Source organism: Ixodes scapularis, unplaced genomic scaffold (assembly GCF_016920785.2).
Source record: "Ixodes scapularis isolate PalLabHiFi unplaced genomic scaffold, ASM1692078v2 PGA_scaffold3__209_contigs__length_174095766, whole genome shotgun sequence".
NCBI lineage: Eukaryota > Metazoa > Arthropoda > Arachnida > Ixodida > Ixodidae > Ixodes > Ixodes scapularis.
Genome location: NW_024609868.1, coordinates 86,675,527 through 86,685,649, shown reverse-complemented (window position 1 = coordinate 86,685,649; position 10,123 = coordinate 86,675,527). Strand labels below are relative to the sequence as shown.

Sequence of the window (10,123 nt, the reverse complement as noted above, 5' to 3'; positions counted from 1 at the left end):
AAGCGTGAGGGGAAATCGGTGAGCCGGAGCGTCATTAACGAACGTGACGTCAAAATGACGAATAGATACTTTGCTATTACGTTGCTTGTCTGAAATTCGAAAGAACGATGCAAGATGGGGTGCAACGCACCCGCGCGGTCCCGTCAAATTATGGACTGCACCCAAATAATTGAGTTATTGTATCTGACGGACAAGCGCAGCCGGAGCCATAGGGATGCTTTTGAACTCCCGGAGCACATATTTCGGAAGCAGTACCGCCAGGCGAAGAATTTAGTGCGGTGGCTGTGTGAAGAACTACTACGCGAGGCACCGGAGCTGCAGAGACTGTGTCAGTCAAGTACCGTCATGACTGTGGAGGACCAAGCGCTGTGGGCCCTTCGGTTTTACGCTACGGGGAGCTTCCAATGCATGGTGGCGAGCAACGAGCACATAGCACTTGATCAAGGCACGGTCAGCGTCGCCTTGCCGACCGTGTCCGTCGCTATTGTGCGCCGTCTGGGGATCGAACATGGCTGGATCTACTTCCCCCAGACGGCAAACGAGAGGGACGACTTGGAGAGGGGCTTCCAACTAGTCGGCAGGATTTCGGGCGTAATCGAGTGCATCGACGGGAAGAAGATCAGCATTGTAGGCCCGTCCAAGTACGACCCCACCGTCACAAAGGCTGAGTATTGGTGCAGGAAGCAATACTACGCCTTTAACGGGATGTTAGTAAGTAACCTCTGAACGGAACTTATATTGTATGATGAGTCTGGAAGGCCGGTCGATGATTTGAGCTCCTACCGGCCCATCTCACTAACCTCCTGCTTGGGCAAGCTATTGGAGCGAATGGTGCTGCGACGTCTAAACTACCGCCTGGAGGCAGTAGACGCGCTTCCAGACTGCTTCTTTGGCTTTAGGAGACACAGGAGCACTGCCGACTTCATTGGAGACCTCACCACCACCGTGAAGGCAGGTAAAGAAAGGGGCTGGTCGACGGTGAGTCTTCCTAGACGTGAGGAAAGCCTTCGATCCGCTCCCCCACGACACCATCTTCACGGCTCTCCAGAACTCCAGAATCACCGGGCGCCCCCTTTCATACACACGTGCATTTCTGACAGAGAGAACACTGCGTGTACGTGTCGGCAACACCTACAGCACACCACGCGGGATAACAGCCGGTGTGCCTCAGAGAAGCGTGCTGAGCCCGCTGTTTTTCTCCATCGCGATCGCGTCTCTCCCTTCGGCTGCCGGAGTTGGAGCTGCGACCGCAGTTCCTCGTGAACATTGCGGTATACGCAGACAACGTGGCACTTTGGGCCACCAGCCCACCAAATCGCAGACAGCAAATGGCGAAAGAGTTGCAACGGGCACTGACCAACACGGTGCACAGACTACACGAACTGGGCCTCGGCATCTCGGCTTCAATACTGCGAACATTTCGTCCAGTACTATACATCGAGGGAGCACCGATAAAATCACAAAAGACAGCAACTTATCTGGGTTTGATGCTCGACGCGCGCATGTCCTGGAGGCCGGCTGTAGATGCAGTGCTCCAGAAGATGCGCACAAGAACAAACACCCTGCGGGCACCTCGCAGGCCATGATGCTGGCAATGTACAAGGGCCTGGTCGTGTCCTGCCCGACCTACGCGCTGCCATTGGTGACGCTAAACAGTACACAACAAGAAAACCTAGAGAGGGCGTGCCAAAGCGCCTCATCACACAAGACACTCGTCGAGGCCGGCGTAGCCACGATTTGTGCCACACTACAAAAGCATGCTCTTGGGCACCTTATCCGAATAGAGAATGGGCGTTCGACGGGCAGCCTAATCATGAAGATTGCGCAGAGAACAGTCAAGACTGTTCTCTACGCAATCTTCGCGCGCTCTGTCAACTTGGCGACATCGCGGGAATTGCTGCGGGCCTGTCCGACCTCCCACCACAGCAAGAACGTCCACAACCCATGGACGTCAATCTACACATCCCCGGGTTGAGATCAAGGAGGACGGCGACAACAGTGACACTCCGAACACTTGCGCTGTCCTACATCGAGGACCAGTACAACGGCTGGACTCAAGTGTTCACGGACGGCTCAGTACGTCCCACAGACGGGTCATCAACGGCCGCGGCGGCCTTCGAGGAGGCTGGCGTTGGACTAAGCGCGCGCCTTACACACCATGCCACCAGCACCACCACAGAACTAGCAGCAATCCTGCTCGCCCTCGAGGCCGTTCAGAAAGGCAGCACCAGGGGCGGCAAGTGGGTAATGTTGTGCGACTCACAAGCCGCGCTCTCCATGCTAGATAACTGGGAGAGGGCACCACCACTGGCGAGAAGAATCGCAGCAGAAGCGATGGCATTGGAGCAACTCGGACACCAATTCAGGTTTCAGTGGCATCAAGGGAAACGAGATCGCCGACCAGATGGCCAACTTCGCCCACGATGAGCCCTCTACGCCCACATCCAAGGTATTCCCGTCTGCGAACGCCGAGCTCTTTATGGCGAGGGAGATCGCAAGTCAGCACCCAGGCGCAAGGATTGCACTAGGCGACCATCCGGCCCGGGTCCCAGCACGCATGAACAGGGCAACGGCGGCTGTCTTCCACCGACTTCGGACGGGCAGCGCCCTCGCCCCCGCATGGATAAACAGGATGAGAGCCTATAGGAGTCCAGACTGCAACACCTGTGGGACTCGCGCAGATGACGTCCACCTCCTCCTACAATGCACCCTTAACTACACTGAGAGACGGGCACTCCAGGAAGAGCACAGAAAACTCAACCTACCCTACAGCTCTCTGAAGGAGCTCACCAGACCACGAGGCACAAACTGCACCAAAAAGAAGGCGCTGAAGGATCTGGAGAACTACCTGGACGGGACAGGATTAATCTCCCTCCTCTGAAGAAAAAGGAAACAAAGCGAGAAATGGTGACAACAGCCTTTCCGACAGACTGACTCATCAATACTACTCCCTGTGGTCGAAATAAATCAGGAAACTACGTCCTCTTTCACCTACATCGGACTTCCCCAATCACCATCTAGGCGACTGGAACCTATTCAAACAAGCCTTGCCGATGGCTATGACCATCCCAGACCCCTTGCCTGCAAATAGACTTTGATGGCTAGAGAAATACGAGAAAAACCCCACCCTTCCCCCCTCTTCTACTCCCCCTTTCCCCCTCTTCATTTCCCAAGAACCCTTCCCCTCCGACTGTGACATGGACGTCTAAGTACGCCCCAACAACAGTCGGCTTCCCAACCCGCCTCCCCAAAACGCGTACTACTACTACTACTACACGCTGATGACAAATGTCTGCAGAAGAAAACAAAGAAAAAGTGAGGGGAAATTGGTGAGCTGGAGCATCATTAATGGACGTGACGTCAAAATGACGAAAATATACTTTGCTATTACGTCGCTTGTCTGTAATTCGAAAGAACGATACAAGATGGGGTGCAACACACCCGCGCAGTCCCGTCAAGCTATGGACTGCACCCCAATAATTGAATTATTGTATCCGACGGACAAGCGCAGCCGGAGCCATAGGGATGTTTTTTTTAACTCCCGGAGCACATATTTCGGAAGCAGTACCGCCTGGCGAAGAATTTAGTGCGGTGGCTGTGTGACAAACTACGCCAGGTGCCGGAGCTGCAGCGACTGCGTCAGTCAAGTACCGTCATGACTGTGGAGAACCAAGTGCTGTGGGCCTTTCGGTTTAACGCTACGGGGAGCTTCCAATGTATGGTGGCGAGCAACAAACACATAGCACGGGATCAAGGCACGGTCAGCGTCGCCTAGCCGGCCGTGTCCGTCGCTATTGTGCGCCCTCTGGGGATCGAACATGGCTGGATCCACTTCCCCTAGACGGCAAACGAGAGGGACGACTTGGAGAGGGTCTTCCAACTAGTCGGCAGGATTCCGGTTGTAACTGAGTGCATCGACGGGACGATGATCGGCATTGTCGGCCCGTGCAAGTACGATTCCACTGTCACGAGGGCTGCGTATTGGTACACGAAGCAATACTACGCCCTTCACGTGATGGTAGTAAGTAACCTCCGAACAGAACTTATATTGTATGACGATGCGGATGCAAGGTAAGAATAAAGGGTATAAGGAGTTGCTCATTTTTTGCCCAATTATATAAACGTAGGTTTCACGGGGGGTATTACTGCGAAGGGGGCGGGGGAAGTGGGCTCGACACTGCCCCCCCCCCCCTTTCTTTTTTTCTTTCATGCTGCACGTGCAAACTTTACGCAGCTCGACCGAGGCTCATTTTGTGTCTACAAGCTGGTAGTTTTGGTCGTTATGTATTGTGCATTGTTTCCTACAATCAGCTCAGTCGTGAATTTCTTCTTCTTGTGCTTGTTATTAGTTTGCAAATGGTGCTTAAGGCTGAAATTGGCCCTGCCTAACGGTTTCCTTTGCTAGGTCATTCGGTGAAACTACTGGGTACATATATCCTATGCCTACAACAGGCCCGTGACGCTCACTACCGGGTAATGTGCACCGACCCATTGAACCCAGGGTCGGTGCACGACTCCTTTGCCTGGCACTTCTCCTGGCTCCTCGAAAACTTCGAGCAAGGCCGGCTCATCGATGATGGCAGGTTCCTACTTCCCTTAGCAAAAAGCGGCCGCACTTGAAACGAAGTTGAAATATATTGAATATGAATATTCATTTTGTATTCATTCTGTATTATTTGGTCGACATTCGAAAACACGCGTAAGATATTTAAAATATATCATAAATATTTATTAGAAAAGATTTTAGATATACCCAAAATATAATTCCTTCCCCCTCAATGCCATTTGAGTATTAAAAACCGGTTACACAATTTTTTTTTTTATCTTGGATTTTGTCAGTAAATGGTGTCCCTGTGGTTTTTGAAGGCACTACTACATACATTCCACAACTACACTTTAGAAACGAACACAAAAGCAAACACCATGACGCACTGAACACCTGAATCACAAGTCTGTTGAGTGCTCTAGAGCCTTATATAGCCTACATATTGAAGGTAATCATTTGGCCGGCGACCACCTCTGAATTTATTAAGGTGCCAACTATACAATCTTCTTCTCGGGAATCTGTCAAAGGGGAACCTGTGTTTTGAAGTTCGCGAACGATATATCTTACTAAAAAGCATTGGTATAACTAATAACAATTCGATGCAGTCGCTAAAATAATATCCACAAGAACGGCTCCTAGAAGAAATGTTATTGCTTTTCTGCATAGCACCACTCAGGACGAAGTGAGTCAAGCCAGTTTCTTCACTTTAAAATAGTTAACCCGGATTCTAGTTTTCTAAAAATAACAGTGCTCGCCGACTTGCGCGTTTTGAAGAGGTGTAACTCTACTACCCGTAAGCCTTCTGCTTCAAGATGTGCTCACAAAGAATGACAAGACTCTTAGCGATGTTTCAGCGATAGTCTCAGACTCGGTATCGTACATGCAGAAAATGACTCGCGAACTAAACGCGTCATGCTCTGATTTTGTCGTTGTGCACATAAGATAAATTTGTCATCTTTTGAACGATGTTTTGACAGAGTCGATGAAGGTACCATCTTTCACTGCTGTGCGAGAGTTGGTAATTCGTGTACCAGCAATGCTTAAAGGCTCCAGGGAAGTACGCCGCGAATTCCGCGCTGCCTGCACGTCCCTCGAATTGCCAGCTCGCCAACTTGCCGCTGTGGCTCCCACGCGCTGGTACTCTTTTTCTGAAGCGCTCGGCGATTTTCTTGTCTACTGGAGAGCAATCAAGCAGTTTGTAAACAGCACAGCCAAAGGCGAAAAGCTCGAGAAGGTGCGGGCAGCACTCGCTGACCCCGAACACATGGCTGTACTCTGTGCGAAGTGTAACTTCCTGCTGAGAACACCCAACCGATAATCACAGTCATGAAATCTTTGCAATCTGAGGAAGTACTAGTCTGCCACGTGTATATAATCATGGTTAGTCTGGAGGCCACTCTTGCTAGCCATTGCCTCCCTGAGCGGCAAGCATTTGGTATAAAGACCGACATACTCTTAGACAAATGAGCTTTGGAGTCCGAGAGAAATGTGTGCGCAGCTTCCGTGAACACTCCCTTGAGATTCAGGCAAAGTGGGAAGCCGTTGTGAAAAGGAACATTCCGGCTAGTTTTCATTTCTTTAGCAATGACTTCTGGCATCTAGTGCAAGTTGTGGACCCAGCCAGGAAGCAGGAACTAATGACAGCAGAAAAAGACTTCAGTGGTCTGTTTTCGCCTGTTGTGAGCTCTGCCGACCTACCATCGTTAAAAGAGGAACTCCTAGAATATTCATTGCATAAAGTTCCATCTGCAGAAGTTTGCATTAGCAGCTTCCGGAGAGCGCACAGAAAGGAATGGCCAGTCTTGTCTAAAGGTTATTTTGATTTTCCTGCCATCCCCGTTTCAAGCGCGAACGTGGAGCGTGCGTTTTCTGGACTGCGATTTTTCAGCCGCAAGGAACGTGCTCCGATGACTGACAAGTCTGACAATGTACATGACAATTTTTTTCAATAAGTTTAAGTTTTGATATCATGGTTCTGACAGCGTCACGCTTCCTGTTATTTCCATATGTATGTGCAATGTGGGACGTGTTTGGTGTGTGTACAATAAACATGTATAATGTGAGGTGTGCCGTGGTTTTTCTAGTAATTAAGCAGTCGATCTGAAACACAAGCCCCGATAATCACCGATTTCTTTAAAGCATTGAAGTTAAACACCGAAAACACCGATTCCAAAAGAAAAAGTAAAACCGATAAATAACCCCCGAATCTGAATATAAATAATACCGAAAACGCGGAACACCAAATTTAATCTACTACATGGCTAATCTGCGTATAAACGACCACGAAAAAAAAACATTGGAATTTTGCAGCAGGGCCAAAAAAAAAAAAATCCTTGATTGTCTTATTATAGCCTTCAATGCATATTTCGCTATTTTAAGAAGTTGTATCGCTCGACTAGCAAGACACTCGTGAAAGTTGGTATTGTCGGTGCGATGTGGGTTGCCTGAACGTCGAATGGTTGTTTTGGGGTGCTACATACGGGACAAGGGGTGTACCCTGCCACACCCTCTATTTCTGAGAGTGCATGCTGTTGTTATGAGCTTCCGTATCCTTAGCAGTTGGCACACATCCCGGCAGAGTCTTGATGTGAAGTTAAAGCCTTGATCAATCTAGATTTTCTGAAGCACTCCATGCCGAAGGTTTACGAGTTCCACAAAGTTTTAGTTAAGTTTCGGCTTTCGGATCTAGCACTGCGACGACTTCTGCATATTTGGTGAGATGATCTACAAACACCAGTATATAGGGATTTCCTTCCATCGTAGTTGGGGATGGCCGCACAATATTGATTATTGCCCTTTGAAATGGTTATGCAGCCTCTTCGAATAATTTCAGAGGTGCTCGCCTTGTATTGTGTGACGACTTATGACGCGTACGCGACACATATTGGGCACAATAGCTATATACCTTCCTTAGCTTTCTGTGCCAGAAGTACTTCTCCCGAGCACTTTCACTAGTTTTGCCCGTCCCTCGGTGTCCAGAGCAAGATGTATCATGATATAGTTGTATCACGTAATTTTAAAGCAATTCAGGGGCAGCAATTTGGTTCTACACAAGACGGTCTGGCTTCAACGCACTGCTCCCTACGACAAATAACGCATCGGGAGTCGATAACATAACATCCGGATGTCTTATCAAGTTGCTTCTTGCAGTTTGCGATGGACGTGAAAAGCTTTCTATCATCTCGCTGTGCACAAATAAAACGATCAACATCACGATGTTGTTCATACTGAGTAACTTCCCTGACTCCGGCTCTGCCTATTGCGTCAGCGGTTCTGATTAATTTTTCCCGCCCGACGTTTCACTTCAAGGTTGTGTTCTTGCAGCAGCCAGTTAGAACGAGATAAACGAAAATGGGGTCACGGGCGTTCACCAATCATTTGAGTGCACGACAGTTCGTTATCACCTTGAACTTTCTTGCGTACACGTGACAGTGGATATGCTTGACTGCCCAGACTACCGCCAAACGTTGCTGCATATTTATATTATGCCAGATTAAACTTCCTGCGGGCATACGCAAAAGGGTGATCGCTTTGTTTGAGCTGTTGAGACAACACGGCTTCCAGCCCTATTGAAAATATTTCCATACTCGGCATACTGGGCCAGTATCAAACTGGATTATTGGACGGGCAAACTGGGAATACTGGTAGTGGTTTTACTGGGCATACTGGGCCAGTATCAAACTGGATTATTGGACGGGTATACTGGATGCACTGGAAATACTGGATATACTGGGCATATGATAAAACCAGCCATACTGGTCACACAGGTACACCGGTTTCACTGGTGAAAACGGTACAACTCGTACCTGAGACCAGTACAGCCAGCTTCACCACACTGAAAACTCAGGCTACAAACTATCACAACGATTTTATTTGCATAGAAATTTTAACCACTCCTTTAGTGGTTTTAACAATAAAAAATGGTAAATCCAAGGCTGAATAACTAACTGAAAATAGTCAGCCAAGAACCAAGTGTCTCGTATATTGAAGGCACCATGGTGCCTTCAATATACGAGACACTAACTAGAAAGAAAAGACTGACTAGACAATAAAAACATTCAGCGTGTGGCGCAACATAAAGTCCTAAGGAAAACACAGTTTCACCTTCCATCCCAGCACAGGGGGGAGGGGGGGGGGGGGGGCTATGAGTCACCCCAGGCAATCCAGCGCTGGGAGGGTACCACGTGATGTTCTGGTTGGGCAGAGATCAAGGAAACATGGCACTCTCTCAACGGTGGATTGGCTGGGGTGGCTGGTAGCATCCGCTGCGCTTGGAGAGGAGGTGAAACTAAGTATAAAAGAGAATTTAAAAAAAAAACAAAAAAACATTCATGGTGCGGTCAAATATGCTCGAGGCACCATACTGTCGGTCAAATATGCCCGAGTAAAGATTAAAAAAGTCCGACTATACAAGAAAAACAAAAAAACATTGCATGGTGCCTTTACTATGCCTGAGGCACTAAAGAAGATAAAAGAAAGTCTAAATACTAGACATGACTCAACATGGGCTGGAAACTGGACTCTCCCAACTGTGGGTTTGCTGGAATGGACGTAGCGTCCGCCACACTTTGACAGAAGGTGAAACCAAATATAAAAAAGAATTTAAAAAAAACATTCAGGGTGTGGTGCAACGCCTGTCTGTCAAATATACCCGAGGCACCACACTGTAAAGATTAAAGTTTAACTACACAAGAACGAAAAAAACCATTGCATGGTGCTTTCAATATATTCGAGACACTAAACAAGATAAAAGAATGTGACTAGACAATAAACACATTCAACGTGTGGCGCGACATAAAGCCCTGTAGTTAACACATTGTTTCACCTTCCGTCCGAGCGCAGCGGAGGCTACAAGCCACCGCAGCCAATCCAGCGTCCGGATGGTATCACGTAATGTTCTGGTTGGGCGGAATTCAAGGAAACGTGACACTCTCTCAACGGTGGGTTGGCTGAGATGGCTGGTATCATCCGCTGCGCTTGGAGAAAAGGTGAAACCAAGTATAAAAGAGAATTTAAAAAAAAAACATTCATGGTGCGGTCAAATATGCTCGAGGCACCATACTGTCGGTCAAATATGCCCGAGTAAGGATTAAAAACGTCCGACTAGACAAACACTAAAAATACTATTGAATGGTTATTTCAATATACCCAACACACTACACAAGACAAAAGAAAGTGACTAGACAATAAAAACATTTGTGTGGAGCAACATAAACCCCTAAAGCCTTCCATTCGAGCGCAGCGGAGGCTATGAGCCACACCAGGCAATCCAGCGTCCGGAGGGTATCACGTGATGTTCTGGTCGGGGAGAGCTCAAGCAAACATGACTCTCTCTCAACAGTCGGTTGGCTGAGATGGCTGGCAGCCTCTGCTGCGCTTGGACAGAAGGTGAGATCAAGTATAAAATAATTAAAAAAAAAAAAAATTCGTGGTGCGGTGCGACGCCTGTCGGTCAAATATGCACAACATAAAAACATGAAGGTAAAAAATTGCACTAAAAAAGAATAAAAGAAAAAAAAATTCTTCGATTAGAAAAGCGCCAGAAAACAAGGACAACAGGAAGAATAGACGAAACGA

The 10,123-nt window shown here is 48.2% G+C and overlaps 1 pseudogene; it reads right to left on the bottom strand.

Moving 5' to 3' along the window:
* Positions 1 to 1,058: 1,058 nt before the first annotated feature.
* Positions 1,059 to 1,700, bottom strand: LOC115329134 (annotated as a pseudogene).
* Between the last annotated feature and the right edge of the window lie 8,423 nt (positions 1,701 to 10,123).